Raw genomic sequence first — 17,124 nt, 5'->3', positions numbered from 1 at the left:
GTGTGCAACGTGTCGGTACAGTGGCTTGCTTTTTTACTTTCTTTTCGGCAAGTAATTTTTCGCAAACGCGTCAGACATGATCGGATTGGATTTACCCACGAATATGAACACATTGTTTTCGAAGCGGTGACTTGTGGCGCTCTTGGAAACGAATATTATTTTTTATAGGCATAAGGGATACCCTTAATCATCATAAAATCAAATGTTATTAGAACACAGAATTAGGCCCGGACAAGAACTAGATTACCGAAAAATATCTACTTTCAAATTTTAAATTTTTTATAGTTTTTATCTATCAAGAATGATAAAATCCGTAACAAATTAATAACTTCAATTTAAAATAAATTCAAAACAAACTTAAAAATGGTTTACCTGCAAATTCCGTTATTATTTCATATTTTTCCACATAGAGCTTATCTCTGTTTTTCTGCTCTACGAAAACGTTGAAATATTGAATAAGTCTGCCTAATATGTATGCCCTACTATCCGCGTATGCAAATATGCGCAAGTGTATATTCAGAACATTGAACTCTCTTTCTCTCTCCCTTCGCACGTCCATCCTTCGCTTACATGAATTTGTCTCTTCGAACACACATACAATGCTTTAGAAAATGTTGCCCGCCACACACACACGCACACACGCACACACACACACATGTGCATTATATTCGGTATATAACGGAGCTGTATGCGTGAACGACCGTTCATATTATAGCTTACTCCCCAAAGACTACGTGTGCACCGCGTATATAACAGCGGCAGCAGTGAGTCTATCACTCGTGTGTCAGGCGCGTTAAATATATATCTATACGTGTGCATATAAACTCAAGCTTTTTGAAAAGACTCGAACGATGGAAGAAGTAAGAAGAAAAGAGATGCACTCACACGTATGCGCATACATACACCCACGAGCTAGCTGCAAGTTCCCAGCGAAAAGCGATAGATGCCGAGGCTGCTGCTGCTGCTGCGCCTGTCGCACGCCACGAGCTGGCCCAGTGAGCGTGAAATTGCATATTAAAATCAAGTATACGCCAGCTCGTATTCTTCAAGGCTTTTCTCCTATATATTTGCAGGCCTTGCGAGAGTCTCTGCATCCTCGGCGCGTCGCTATACCGATGCTCTTTCGGATAAAAAACTGCTGCGTTAAGTGCTTTATGTATTGGATAGCCTACGAGAATAGAGATTCTTAAGTAATGAGACTTTTTCGAAAGCTCGCTACGTGTACGGCTGCGCGTCGAGCTACGTGAAATATGTGCTTCATTAGATGGACTTTTCCAACAGATTGGCACGATGGAGATGTAATTTTTTAGCGAACAATCTTTCCGTGAACTGATTGGCGCATTATTGCTTACTGTGCGCGAGCTTGCATTCATTTTTAATAGCAAAATATGTTTTTCTTTCTCGGATTTTTTTCTTTTTTAATGATTTCCCTTTACATTTTTTCAATAAAACTCGTTCCGAGAATATTTTAATAACTGCTGGATCTAAAAAAAAGTAAACTTTTTAGTTAGTTATATTTCTCTAATGAGAAAATACTTCAATAAAAATTTATGTTTATTCAGTGAAAACAATGTAGCTGCGTTGAATTTTTTCACATATAACTGTTAGGAAAAAGAAAATAAGTAAAAAATTAAATAATTTTTATGAAAATTCCATGTGATTCTCTCATTACAATGAAAGCAGAAAATTTTTCTGTATAAGTTTTCTTGGCGCTGTTGTTCTGAGCAATTGAATTTTCTGGTATAAAAACAATAAAGAATGTGAAATGGAATCATCAATTAAAAAACAGCGACTCGTCGCTGTTGTATTAGAGTGTAATTTTAACTTACATTCGTAATATGGTAATAAATAGTACTTCTTTAATATACGGTAATAAGCCATTATTTATAGCTACATCTATAGTTTTCGATTTACCAGCAAAAGTATGAATCTCAAATAAATACCAGTGAACCTTAACATAAATGTTCAATCAAATTTAATAGAGCGTTACCGTGTGATGTTGAACACGCGTACAGTAGAAGTTCAAACATCGCAAATAAATCATTTCAATTCCATTTTCGTCGCAGAAAAATAATTTTGGTCGAATGAAATATAAAACTACAAGGAGCAAGGGCATTGATGAATTACAATTTTTACACGTGATAATTATGCAAGAATGAGATAATTGTTCTGAGTCGTCATCTCATCCTCTTCGTCTTCGCCGGTAATATTTAATTCTTGTCTCTTTCTTCATATTTCGATGGCTATTTCAATCACCTACTGTTCTGGCTGTTTTGATTTATAGTGGGAGTGGGAGTGTGTTTAAAAACAGTTTAGCCCTTTTTAAATTTTTCTCATTTTTTCGGTGTAAAGAACTGCTTGTACACTCTGATAACTGATTATACTTTCGATTAGCACTTTGCATCTAGTCAAGTATGAATGTCTTCGTGTGTGTAGGTTTACGTCTTAACGTCCGTCATCTATGTGGACTAAAAATATTCGAGCCTACGTTGTAATTGGTACACGAAGTAAGCTATAACAATGTATTTTAGTATGCAATCATCAAACTTATCATGCAACCAGCCACTCTTACCTACCTGTATGAAATTTCGTGGATTTTTCTCCTAGCTCAGACTTAAAAAGCTCAAAATTTCGCTGATTTGGATTGTAGCATTTAATATCTTAGCCGAAGTAATTGAATTGAATAATTACCGAACATAAAATGTTGAGGTCTTGTTAACATAGGCAAAAATAAAATAATTTCTCCAAAAATGATATTATACAAATATCGTACAAGCTTTTATAATTTATTTAGAAAGTCGAAATAAGCCGTTAATTTTTAGTAATCGATAAAATTGTCAGATTCTCTAATAACGCAGCGCTGCGTGCGTATCAGCTCCGACTTCGCCTGCAGCTTTATAGCTGAAAAGTCTGGGCACGAGTTATTTCAATGCTCGCTACGTGCAGGTGTACACAATATACGTATACGATATAGAAGCGCGCATTCGGCGCGCGTACGAGTTGGAAAATCAATGAAATTCCGCGAGTCGTGCGAAGCATATACAGCATAATGCAAAAAGCCGCACGAGGACTTGCTGCGTGCGTATATATTACGCGCATTATCCATTGTGCGTATATCGCTGAGCTCGCGCGACCGAACGTGCTATAAGCTTGGGTGTGTGTGTGTGTGTGTAGGTGTGTGTCTGTGTGCGTGCACAGGCTTGCTAATCACGAGCGCGGGCGACGGCTATATACCGCGTACAATGTTGACTCTTCCGCGCGTGTGCTCGGCCTGTATTATGAGCTCGCTGATGAGGCTGAGAATGGCTGCACACAAGCCCACATAGCATACACACATGCATGTGTACCTGTACATAATGGCCGTCTATTAGGCGCGATCTGCACGTTTCTCTTTTCTCCCGATTAGTTGCGCGAACAGCTGCCTCTATTGCTGTTGCTACTGCTGCGACTGGACGCGCATCGGTTATTTCAATCATTTCGCGGACCTATTGCGAGCATCGATCGTATATAATACCTATTTGGATAACTTCATTTTCTTTACTAAGGGCCGAAATCATTTCATTCATATTCTCAAATAAGCAATTGGCTACGTAAGACAAAACGAAACAATTACAAATTACAGATAACAAGTGTTACTCTACTCAAATAATAAAAAGCGCTTAAAATAAATATTTAAGATAGTGACTAAGGAAATAATGGAGTGAAAATATCTGCACTGCGATATACGGATCTAAAGAAATAAATCTCAGTTTTTATAAAAATAATGATACTTTCTTACATTGGAACGTCGCACTTTCGTTTCAGCTGCTGAAGTTATGAAAAAAAAAGAATGTTTTCATTCCAAGGATCATCAGCATCGAACGTGTACAGCTCCCCCAACAAATTCTTATCTCCTCGTCATTTTCTTCGGGTCCAAATCGTCGTATTTCATTCCGCGTCACGTATGCGTTCATTCACGTGAACGAGAAAGTTGTTCAGCTAGCGCGTGGCTAAGGAAATAGGGAGTAAGAACGATGGCCAAAGTAAACTAGAGTATATACTGCAAGTAAACAACTGCAAAAGCACACGTGAGCTTGCGTTCTCGCAAAGAAATGCAAGCACGGAGGAAACGGCGATGCACATTTACACACACTCGATCTTGTCAGTGCAAAGTCAGCTTTTTTGTCCATCCTCTACAGCTGTTCTTTTTTATTCGATACATGCAAGAACGGATCCCGAGATAAGATACGCTCATTCCTATGACCCAATTTGCAATTTTATGTTACCATATCATCATTGGACTACCTTCCTTTTCTACAATTTGTTGTTTCAGCTGCGTATGTATTCTAAATTTGAACATTTTATTTGTTCTAGGTTTGTACTGCTAGCCACTGCAATTTGGTATAAACAACAATTCTACTTCATTTTTGTGAATATTCATCATTTGTTTGGCAAATTGAAAAGGTATTATCGTGAGTGTAATATTATTTTAGTTCATTTGAAACAATATTAATTGGTGTGGTTATATTTAGAGTATAGAAAACATAGTGAAAGCAATCACATCTCGATTTTCAATCAATCAAATCATGGCAACTTTTAGTTCTAACTCAAAAGTACATCTCACATGTAGAGATAATGTTAATCATACACCTAAAGCCCTAAAAGTGGTCACGTACTTTTAACTTTACTTGTTTATCAAACATTATAGCTCAACTGAGCGAAGTACATTTCATCCGTTATATATTATACATCCTTATTATAAAAATATGTTTTGAGGGGCTCATATAACGCTTGAATTACATTGATTTATTAAGGGGACACATACACATTAAAATCGAAATTTTTTTATAGGATTTTTGAGTAGGAATTTTCCTACCCTTTCTATTGCATTCAATAGAACTCCAAAACTTCAAAACTTCTTTTGCGTTTTCTGGCAAGCCATGTTTCTAGTTACCTGTCATAATTTTCAGAGAATATTAATTGAGCTTCAGCACTAGGGTCGTGTACACTTCTTCAGAACATCAATGGTTACGGTCAGTACCTCGGATAAGACGGTCGAAAACACAGGGTGCTCGGTGTGTATAGTTAGTGGTAAAGAAGAAATAGTATATTACGTGCCTAGGGAGTGAAAAACTGGAAAGCCTCAGAGCACGTGTAATTATCGTCCGAGGCGAATCCGAGGCTTTCTTTTTTCGACTCGCTCACCATCGCTAAAAAAATGCTGGAAAAATAATTTTAATACGTAAATCGATAGATTTTTTCCTCTACTTTCGATTGGTCATGTTAATTTTGAGGTTAAAATTATATTAAATTAAATGAAAAACCGGTACGTTTATAATACGAGAAAACGACTTTTTTATTTAATTTAATGGAAATCAACACTCGTCTTGTGGCACGAGTTTTTTTCTTCATATAAGCTAAAATTTTGCAGAGATTATATTTTTGGGGATTCGAAAACATTGAGGGGGCGTCCGGTCGATTTAAAAAAAATCGATTTTTTATTGTCAGTCTAATATATATGTACTTATTATAGAAATGGAAAATCAAAATTCTATTGCATTTGCAAATAGAGAGAAAGAGAAAGAGAGAGAGAGAGAGAGAGAGAGTGATGAAAAAAATGGGGAAGAGAAAAAAGATACACACAGACATCACACATTTACCTGCAAGCACACGTACACGCATGGATCAACTGAACTCTCGACCTCGTAAAATCATGATATAAAATCGCACTGCGAGTAAAAACCATAGTAACGTTATGTATTGTATGTTTATATTCATCCGTGAGGATACGTAAGACTAGCGTATATGTATCTACGTATAGAAAATACGCATGTATTTTAGAATGAAATAAATTTTAAATTTGTATTTAATGATGATACGGCAAATTGTAACTGGATGCTACGATTCTATGAACTTTTGTTATTATTCTTTACTTTACTTTGCACTCAAGTTTAATAATTTTACCAATGCTATTGTTTAAAGAATTTAATACAATAACGAATTTCATTGATAAGTAGATCAAATTATTTCGTGAAAGGGCTATCTATGTTTTGATTTAATCGCAGCAAATAATTTACACGATATCACAACAAAAAATAATTTTAAAAAAAGTCCGCAAGTACATAAAATGGTGGCAAAGTTTTCAAAACTCCCATAAAAACCCGAGCTCGGTACAGCTCTCGACGTTTCTATTCAACGTCACGCACTTTTATTAGACTTTAAAGTATGCATTATCGGAGCTTGCAGTTATTTTTTGCGCGCAACCAAGTACAGGCAAGCACACTGAAGCGACGTAGATGTATCGAAAGAAAAAAAACGCGTAGTCTCAATGCAAGGCAGCGGCTCATGCATATGATGCCACTGCAGACAAACTCTTCACTCTTCCCTTGTGCTTGTTAGGACAAAAACAAAAAGTTATGTTTTCACACCACAACCCTTTTTCGACGTTGCTGTACTTCTAAGGGAAAAGTTGTAGCGGGTGGCTCTGGGGTACTTTGCCGTATCCGCGTCGAATATCGGAGAGAAAAAGAGATGTTGCGCACGCATATGAAAATGAAGCGAGATAAGAAGAAACAAACAAAACAAAAGGCTTTACATACCCAGGAAAAGTAGAAAGTAACTCTATACATGAGATATAAAAGACAGAGAAACTGAAAGGAGACACGTGCATTCTCTGCCAATTTTTTTCGAAGAAATTTCGTTTTTGGAATAGTAAATATCGAGCGAAAAAACGATGGATTTTGTAGCTTCAAAAAGTTTTATACTGACTTGAGAAAATATTGATTCCATGTAGGAGTTTTCTAGCATTTCGAGTACTTTTTAGACTTGTACTACAGAATATAGAATCAATGTAAGTACAAAAACTTCTCTGCAGATTATGTTGATGTTAAAGTCAGTTATTGTTCTTATCGTTTTTTTTAATAATAATAAATGTGTCAGTGAAAAAATTTTAGAACCAATAAGCAGCTGTATAAGAAAAGAAGCAAAACATGAAACTTCTTCATAAAGTTATTCTTTCCTGAAAATAAAATGCAGAGGTAACATTCCGTCCATACATGACCACATTTGTTTTGGCGCCCTTTCTGAGCAGCAATTGGATAAGCTTTTCATCAAATGAGTCCCCAGCTAGTTGCAGTAAAGCAAATAGTCGACGAATACTGAAGAGAGGAACTGGAGGAGTTTTAACTCCATCAAGCTCGGAACATTTCTTGCTTGTAATCAATCAGTTGTTGCTGATACTAAAAACCTATGATTATCTCGCTCGCTCGTTCATTTATTACAAATTTACCTCCTTACCCAACGAGTCACAAGGAGTTTCACATCAAAGTCTTCAAAAACGTTCGTTGAGTATAATAAATGGATAATACAATAACTTCATTTGTTAATAGAAAAAAGTCCATAAAAAATTCATGGGAAAAAATAATCTAATAAGTACAAGCGCCATCGTGAATATATAGCCTCAGAAAAACTACACCTCTAGTAGCTAAATTGGGATAAAAATCTATCTCTATACGAAAATTAGTAATGGGTTGAAAACGAGAAAAAATTAATCCGCTCAGTCGGTAGCCGATATATGATCGAATTTTCTTTTTTAGCGTCATCGTCTTTCTCATACATAAATGCGCACGTGGGGTTGTCGAAGCTATGAATAGAAACTAGAAGTGAAAGAGACAGGAGAGAGACTGCGGTCCTAGGTGCAATCGTGAATCAGCCTATAATACTCGAGAATGGGTAGGTAGTACTTGCCCCGGCGTGTCTGTAATTCACGCCAGAGCTAAGAGCCGATGTCGTAACTACAGATCCCAAGGGTACTTGTAATTCGCAAAAGTAGGTGAGGCTTGAGACGTCATTCGGTCATTGTACATTGACTCTGTATGTGCATACGTACATTCAAATCTGCGTGCAAGCAAATCCGCTTACACCGTCGTCGTGCAGATAAGAATTGGAATGCAGTGACTGCAGGGGCTGCTGGAAATCAAGACACGAGACTTCGCTACGTGTGGTTAAATCTTATACAAATTTACGAGAAACTGCATTGCAAGTATCAAATTGCATCCTAGCCTATAACACTAAAATCAGCAAAATAAGTTCACTGAATGGCTTTAATTGTTTCATTGCCGATTGTAAAAGAAAACATTGGATTGCAAGCTCGTAAAGTATATTGTTTTAGCGTCATAAAAAGATGAAACGAGATAGGTTACAGGGGGATAACAAAAAATGAAATCTCACTCAGCAAACAATAAATGCATCTAAATACATGACATCGGCTGTATGCTTTGTAATGCGGTGCTGATTTAGATACAACGGATGCAGGGCAATGTGACGTACACAATATAAAATACGTAGAATAAGAAGAAAAAGAATGTAGTATAGAAAATAAACGCAATAGGAGAATGAAAGTAGCGCACGTGTAGCATGAAAGCTGGACGAAGGTTTAAGAAAAATAAGAAAGAGAGCGAGTGGTCGAGATTTATAGGAAAGAGTTGCTTGTATGGTGAAGAAAACGTCAGCATCATACACGTGCGTGGATAGAAGCGCAAACAACGGCTTCAACTTCTCTATACCAGCCCGCTCCGACGCTAAGACCTCGGGTCTGTCAAATTCAGGATATATATAGCTAGCTCGACCAAGAGAGAGAGAGAGAGAGAGAGAGAGAGAGAGAGAGAGAGAGAGAGAGAGAGGGAGCTTGCGAGCTGTTACAGAGACAGAAAAAAAGGGAGACAAAGTAACGAGATAGCCAAGGCGCCTCACTCGGCAGAATTCTCGAGATTAACCCCCTCCGGGCGCGATAAGGATACAACGCGAGCCAGGCTAGAGCGCCAGAGCGAGTGAAATCCCCTCCACGTCTAGACCGATGTTATGGATTATTATCCGTCTTTGACTTTGTACACGAGCTTGTATATTAGAAAAGTGATGGACAGCTTTGGGTCACTCGTGAAAGCTTTGTTGCTTGATATTGAGCAATACCAGGGAACATCGCTCTCCGCGTAACGCGTCTGCAATAGGACGACCCAATTCTTGCTGCATTTTTCATATTAGATGGCCGCAATGACTTATTTTGTAGTATTTATGCGTCTGATGCGAAATGAAGACAGCATATTATGCACGTTGGGCACACAGCACAGCCACAACGAAGTGGCAGCTGCACTCGCCACTAGAAATTCTAATGTGCGCGAATCATTAAAGCGAAAAACCGGCCGAGATTTTCTTGCGGGTACATCAGGGGCTGCGAAATTAAATACTTGTCTCGTTTTTTGCGTTGTGTATAATCTTCATCTCGTTAAAAAAATCCTTAAACAAGTTCACTCGCTGCAGAGCTTGCAGCGAAGGCAGTAGCAGCTCGAATTCTTTGTTCAGCTCGCGGGCATACTTCCAGTCTCATGGGTTGTAAAAAAGCTTGCTCGCTCTCACGGAGCTGGTCACTCGTGTGCGCACTGCAACAACCAACTTGCATGAGAAATTCTCTTTCTCTGTCTCTCCAATTTAAGCCTGGACTCGGTCCAATTTCTTCTTCTCTCGTTTTTTCTCTCGCTCACTCCTTCTCTCTTTCTCTCTTTTTTTCAACCATCCATATGCAAGCACCAGAGCAATTGACCTTTTTTCATCCACTCTCGCTAGTTGATTTTGGTAATCCAGCACCAGAAGCTATGCCAGCTCTCTGTATGCTACGCCACTGCTGAATAGTCACTGCGTCGCAACTCGACGGCCCTATAACGCGTCGCGATCATTCTTGTCTTGTCCCTGTGCGCACACATCGTCGTGACGACGCTGCCACGCACAGTCCCAAGAGGAATTCTCGATGTGCGTGTCAGGAAAGGGAGGGAGACACCGGGTGCGATATCGCCGCTCTAAATTTTCATTCATACGAGTAGCAGCAGCTCGGACAACTTACGAGCACTTCGCTTACTTACTTCGGTATTCTCTGACAGTATCCATATCTGAGAGCTCGGAGAAATGTCCATGTCTCGGATTTGAGCAAGACTTAACTAATCAATTCTCCAGTTGTGGCTAATGGTATACAGCAGGCAGCGAGCAATGTACGCAGCTGCATGATGAATGTTTAATGAACGAGCAGTCGTTTGAATTGTCGCAGCTTATCGTGACAACACCTGCACCCAGCGGATTATATAGCCAGGATATGACTTGTTAAATCGAATGCGCGCGCCAACTCTTGGCCCCGCGCACTTTCACAGACAACCGTTTAAAACTTTGAGGAATTATTAATAAATCTTGCACAACCATTATAAAGTTCTGGTCAAAGTAGCTATCTAATTTAAAATTACCCGAAAACCCAGTTGTGCACTACCTCGTAATATCGCGATTGAGTTTTAACAACTCCGAAGAATTAGATAACGAGAAAAAAAATTTCTTTATCAAGTTTTCTTCTTTTCTGAGATATTATAGACTGAGCGTCGCTTGCAGTACTGTACTGAAAAAAAGCTTCACGTAAGAGTGCGAAGCTTAACTGAGATGTTATTGATCAAAACCTTTTCTCTTTAAAGTTTTAAACCATTCGAAGTAATAATTACCAAAATTTATCGTATTTTATATTATATTATAAACAACAAAGCTTGTCTGTTTAAGAAACACTGCGAGAAAGACAATCAAAGCGCATGAGAATGATCAGAAAACGGCTACTGCAGTACTATATACGTATACAAGTTCACTACGAACCCAGAGAGCTAAAGACCTCGTTTGCACTAAATCATCTAGAGATCGAGCCAGATAAAGCTCGAAGTGAGCAAAGGGAAGCACGAAAAGAAGTTGTTGCGTGGAATGTAATTAGCAGCGGAGAAACTTCATCTCGGTAAAATGCAGACGAGGGAGAGAGAGGGAAGCAGGAGGTATAAGAGAATTGTGCCGGCAAGTGCGACGCCATTGTACATTATTCAACCAACTTGCAAAGCTCTGAGCAAATAATATACATGTTCATTACTCGTACTCGTAGCAATTGCATAAAAAAAATGCGGCACTGATTAACTGGCATAAAACGATCGATTGGTTCACGGCTCACGTAAATTTGAGCGGTCTACGGCTCATTACGATGTCCAACTCCCCCTCTCTCACTCTGTCTCCCTTTTATACATGCATCTGCGAGTAGAAAATAAATAAAATTAGGCTTTGTAACAGAAAAATATTGATAAACTGCAATTTATTCGAGACTTAAATCACATTTTGTAATAATTAAAACAGTAACTAATCCGATAAGCCATATACATTGAACTCATTAGTTTATCAAAATAACTGCCGCTATGTGCCTGGATCTACACATTAATTTTAGCCTATAGAATATATCAGAATTGCTGGCATTACTGTCTAAATAATTATAATTAATACTTTTCGCTGTAAGAAATTGGATATAATACTCAGGTACTTACAATTTTTGTTACTTAAAAAACTTATATGGACATTGAAGGGCATAAAGTTTATTTTCTTATCATCTCACCTAAATTAAGAAACTGAACTTCTACAATAACATAGCAAACCACATTGTAACCATGACTGTAATGATATACTAGCTTGTTTTGTTCAAAATTATGTCGTCATGCAATTATTGATTCCGATATTATATACGAATAGTAGCTCATTTTTCTCTTCGTAACATAAACTTAGTTTGCGTTATATGAGTGTTGATGACTCAACTATTATAAAAGAAACTCCGTACAATCGGAAATACATTATAGACAAACGAAAATTGAAATAGAAGAGTAAGCGAATCATAATGAAATTAAAGTTTCTTTGACTAGTAATGCATAGTCGAACAATAATGATGGTTACAAGGATGTTCTCGAAGTCAAAGTTGCCTGTCATTAATGATGCCGAATAAACAAAAATTTACATTACACGTATCCCCATGCTATGCTGTACCGCAAGCTTTTCGCACATATCTAACAAGAAAAAGGAAAGTGACGTAAGTGGTCGATCGCCTTGTCTTCGTTGGTTTCGACTCGTCGCTCTCGTACGCAATCGAGTCTGGCGCGCACAAGGAAAGCTAGGAAATTTCATTTCTGCGTGTAAAGCTATACGACGCACCAGAGAGAAAGAGAGAGAAAGAGACAGCCCGCAGGGCTATTGTGTGTGGCTCGCGATGAGAGAAAAGAAAAGATACTCGATCGCAGGACTCCATTTGCGTTTTAGCATAATGGTAACAGGAGGAGATAGCATAGTCAAGCCTCGAGGCCGTACTGGCCTGTCTCTCTCTCTCTTTCTCTATATTTTTCACCGATTTTTTCAGTCTCTTGTCTTCTCGCGCATATATATATATATATACTAGGGGGCTCCGCCCCCCTGCTCGCTCCGCTCGCCAACCCCCGATTAAGTTTAACACTTAAATAAAAAAAATAATGATATTTTTAGTAATAAAACGGTCAAGTATTTTATTGATGAAAAATTAAAAAAAAATAGTCTGTAGGAAAATACATTTTTGGCTATATTTATCTAGTCCGGGAGCGGGCTACCTTCCCGTAGAAAACTGTAGGTGAATGGTTAGAATAAGGTGTTATCGATCAATTTTGACGCACGAATTTGGTGGTTAATTTTAGCTCTGAGTGGTACCATATCGTCAAAAATCCATTTGTTTAATTAAATTACCAAAATGGTCGAATATGGATCTTTAAACATCATGTTCGTGTTCTACCAAAAATTTTTTGAGAAAAATGTTCCTTGTGATTTTTCTCTAAAATGCATATTTATCGAGTTATAAGCCAATGAAAATGAGAAAAACGCTAATTTCGTGATATTCGATTGCGTGTAATAACATGAAAAACAATATTTTCGATGATGTGAGCGCTTTTTATTATTCTTCGGACATCTCTATGCAAAGTCTTGTAGTTTTTTTTTCAAGATTTCTAAGGATTACCTAACGATAAATATGCATTTTAGAGAAAAATCACAAGGGACATTTTTTTCTTAAAAATTTTCTTAGAATACGAATATGATGTTTAAAAATCCATATTCGACCATTTTAGTAATTTTTTTAAACAAATGGGTTTTTAACCACATGGTACCACTTGCAGCCAACATTAATTACCAAATTTGGGTTCAGCGAGTCAAAATCCATCGATAACACCTTATTCTAATCATTTACCTATAGTGTCTTACGGGAAGGTAGCCCGCTCCTGGACTGATCGTATCACGACACGATTTTTTTTTGATTTCTTGGAAATTTTTTGTTGTTTATTATAAAAGTACCTATGTATAAAAGTACCTTTGTATTATTATACGTGATATACGTTATTGTTATAAAATACCTGTCACGTATCCGGTGGATTTACGGTGGAGGAGCAGTGGAGGAGCAGTGGGGGAGCAGTGGGGGAGCAGTGGGGAGCAGTGGAATTTTTAGGGAGCAGTAATAATTTATACAGGGAAAAACACCGAAAATCATGTAAAAATCACGTGAATTTCACATTTTTGAAAAAATTGTGGGGGAGCAGGTGGAAATTTTGGGGAGCAAGCGAACCACATCCTTTCTACTATATAGTAATAAGATATAGATAGATACATGGGCTGTATCATGTCAACTATAGTACAAAATTAAAGTATCTACAAAATACATGTCTTGATCTACTGCTATTAAACATTTTTATTACTAACTATTGGGTCAACATAATGCTTTTTTTAAATTTTCATCCACACGTATGTTACCGATCTTGACACGCTTTTGGTGTATTATAGTACATGATAATAAGGTCTCAAAACTAAAATGTTACCCCCACCCCAGCTATAAACGTCTATTTTCGATCTATATGTATTCTGAAGCCCTGAAGCAATTTAAAAATCTGAAAGAATTCATGATGGTACTTTTCAAAAATCCAAACAACCTTGAATTTGTTCAGATTTTTGCAAAGACTCCTGGGTGAGTCAACTTCCTCGCGGACTAGTTGCAAACGATATTTTTTAACTCTGCTTGCGAGAAACTAGGGTTTTCTGACGCTTTAAGGTTAGAAAACCCGTGTTTCGCACACACAGTGTTAAAAAACCGATTTTTCCCCACTCTAACCTAAAATACGCAACTTTGCCGCTAATTTTAGGCTCTCGTAGGAAAAAATATTATCTCAAACTGGTGCAGATATGGTTTTTTAACAAAACTCGTTACAGCACTCGCCTTCGGCTCGTGCTATAATCCCTCGTTTTGCTAAAAAACTATATGTGCACCCGTTGAGAAATATACTATTTCTTTTCCTACCATCGAGAGCAGAACGAAGAAAAACAATAAAGTTTTTGTCTAAATATAAAAGCCTCATTTTTTTGACTCATTTTTTTGTTTGTGCAATTTTTCAATGAGTAACCTGACAATGTTACATTCATTCACATAGATTTCATTTAAAAAAACAGTAAACTCGCTTCAAACAAGTAAGGTCTGTGATTACAATAAAGAACCTTTGAAAAATTGCAAGGTAAAATCGAAAATACAGCCGATCGCGTGGGTGTATATCAACAGGTACAAAAAACTCTAGTTTGGCTATGCACCTAGTGAAATCGATGAAGCCTCGGGCGTTGCCTACTAGTGGTCTTGCGAGTGGTGGTATGAAAAATGAAAAATCGCTCTCCGGAAGTACTTTCAGCTAGTGCGACGAGCTGTATTGTAGAAACTCTTCACGTGTTCTTCTTTCACCATCTATAGATATACACACCTATCACACATACAAACTACAGCTCATTTTATGTATTCCCATTGAACTGCCATTATATTCTCATTCAATATGCAACGATAAAAAGCACCTTGTGGATAGACGAATTTAAATCGGTAAAATCATTTAAGTAGTATTTAATATGCGCTCTTGAAGTTCACTTGTAGCTTATGTAAAATATCAACAGTAAAACCTCGCATTAGCGGACTCTGACGTTACTAAGAAATTTGTTCGTTACCGAGATGGCCAAAAAATCAATGTAAAATTGATGATAAAAGTTAAAAACACTATCATTATACTTTAATTAAAACATGATCTTTCTAACCCTTCAGTAACATAAAAACCATGTTTTACACACAAAATGTTGAAAAATATCATATGCAACTAGTAGAAGAGACGGATGACCAACCCAGAGTATTTTCTCCTACATGAGTCATCTTCTTCACGTACTTGTTACATAATATACTTATTCGATATTTTTGAACATTTTTTCCACAAATTTCTCAAGAATATATGAATTGTAAAATCGATGAAAATTGATAAATAAAAGGTGCTATGATTCTGTAAGAAACAATGTATTTCTGTCGTGACCACAAGATCTGTCCGCTATTAGGTGTCTGCTTTTGAAATGGAATCGTTAAGGGAGATTTTACTGTATGAATCTATATCATGTATCGAGCGACAGCTCCAATGGGGTCAGCTGTTTACGCGTGGAGCTTTTTGATCCTGGTAAATAGCGATAGCTTCGTTGCTGCGCTCGACATTATCACGCTTCCATGAAATTCGATCGATACTGCAACTACGTACAAGCAGACAACACAGCCATGTTTTTCAGTAAACCCCCTACGTCTGGCAAAAATTTATCCGAACTCGCAAATATACTATACGTGGTAACGGTTCTGCTTGATAAATAATTGAAGTCCGTCGGTTTTTCGAGTGCGGCTGATTTGGCAAATGTATCGATCTTCTCTCTGCTTTGCCGCTGCGGCAAGCATACACGTACATAGGCATACATTGCAAGCTTATACACATTTGCGTCCATAGGTCCTAAGGGTTGCGGAATTAATCTCCGCAGTCATTTATTGCTTGTAGGTAGTTTCGTGATTTATACAGAATCGATCAGCATTGAACTAGCGACTATATGTGTACCAATAGCTATGCGCGTGTGAGCCAATAAATGATCCGGAAATAGCTGGAGCTATCTCGTTACTGCGTCGACACTTTTTTGCATGGCATTTGGCACGAGCCTATAAATTCGCATTTCCCTCACTCTCTCTCTTTCTCTCTGACGCTTCTATAATCAAAATGAGAAATTCTGTCGATTCTCTATAATGATTCTGTGTTCCCGAGCTATTAATTAACGCCGAGCAGCTATATATAATTATCGTAGTCGGCATTTCTTCGAGAGAAAGAGAGAAAGAGCTGAGAAATTTTTACCCTAGAGAATCCTTCGCGATAAATATTCACTTATCCAACCCTAATGAAATACTAATCACCATTGAACAAAGGCTACGCTTGACTAACTAATGAGTGTTTGTACCCACTTTTTCACGCTTTTGCTGCGATAATGCTGGTGTTGGAGTAGCCTTACTCTTTTCCTTTTGCTAAATTAAACAGCTTGCGAAACGGAGAGAGGTATACGCAGACAACGAGATGGACTTGTATCGTACAACATAAAATCTTGTCTTACTGCTTTTCCCGTGCGTACGCTCGAGCCTGTGTTCTTAATTATATATACGTTTCTTTCCCTCAAAAGTCATCATTATCAAGCCCATTGAGTGGCAATTAGCTTTAGGCTCGTTATAATTTCTTATGAAAGACCCAGACAAAATCGTCACAGAGCTGCAAGAATATAACTTAGGGTAGCATTAATTTGGTTTTTCTTTTTCGGCCGTACATGTGATGCATTTTTCTTACCATTTGATTCCGTTTATGGCATCTAATATTGAAAATGTACTTTATAAAATTTATTAATTCTTCTATCAATACATAATTATTATTATAACGTGAAATTTATCGTTAATCAAATAATTTTCAGCTGCCTTACGTATTTTTTATAATACATTATAATCGTAAAATTATATCTGTGGTGGAAAGGGAGAACCGACTAACTCCATTTTTTTCGAAATCAAGTTTATGACTTTAAACATCTACATTTACCAAGACCAAATCCATCTCGAGACAAATCGACCTAGTCCATCTCAGCGAGACCCACAACGCGATATCGAATCAACTTTGGTTTAAAAATGATGGAATATGATATTGGAACGTTGTATGTACAACTCTCGCGTCATTAGATGCTGCCAGAACAATGCGACCGTCGGGGCACTTGACGCAGCAGTAATTTGCACTTTCCTTGGTGAACATTTCGGAAAATCTGATATTACCATCAGAAAGCTGAGGAAATTTCTTATCGAATCGACTAGTTGATTTTTTTAGGGTGGGTTTTAATGATTATACAGCGACTTAGAAATTGAACAAGTGGACTTGGCCGCAAGACGTTTTCGGCCGAATC

At 37.5% G+C, this 17,124-nt stretch overlaps 1 protein-coding gene across 1 annotated transcript in view; it reads left to right on the top strand.

Moving 5' to 3' along the window:
- The first annotated feature begins 4,375 nt into the window (after positions 1–4,375).
- The window catches only part of LOC106658216, an 82,956-nt gene continuing 70,207 nt past the window's right edge, over positions 4,376–17,124 (top strand). Inside the window, exon 1 of the mRNA XM_014380076.2 lies at positions 4,376–4,443. The gene's annotated coding sequence lies outside the window, so the exon portion shown is untranslated. The remainder of the gene's footprint in view (positions 4,444–17,124) is intronic.

Source organism: Trichogramma pretiosum, unplaced genomic scaffold (genome assembly GCF_000599845.2).
Source record: "Trichogramma pretiosum strain Unisexual culture from Peru unplaced genomic scaffold, Tpre_2.0 scaffold16, whole genome shotgun sequence".
Taxonomy (NCBI): Eukaryota; Metazoa; Arthropoda; class Insecta; order Hymenoptera; family Trichogrammatidae; genus Trichogramma; species Trichogramma pretiosum.
Note: the sequence above shows the minus strand (reverse complement) of the source record. Positions and strands in the feature narration are given on the sequence as shown.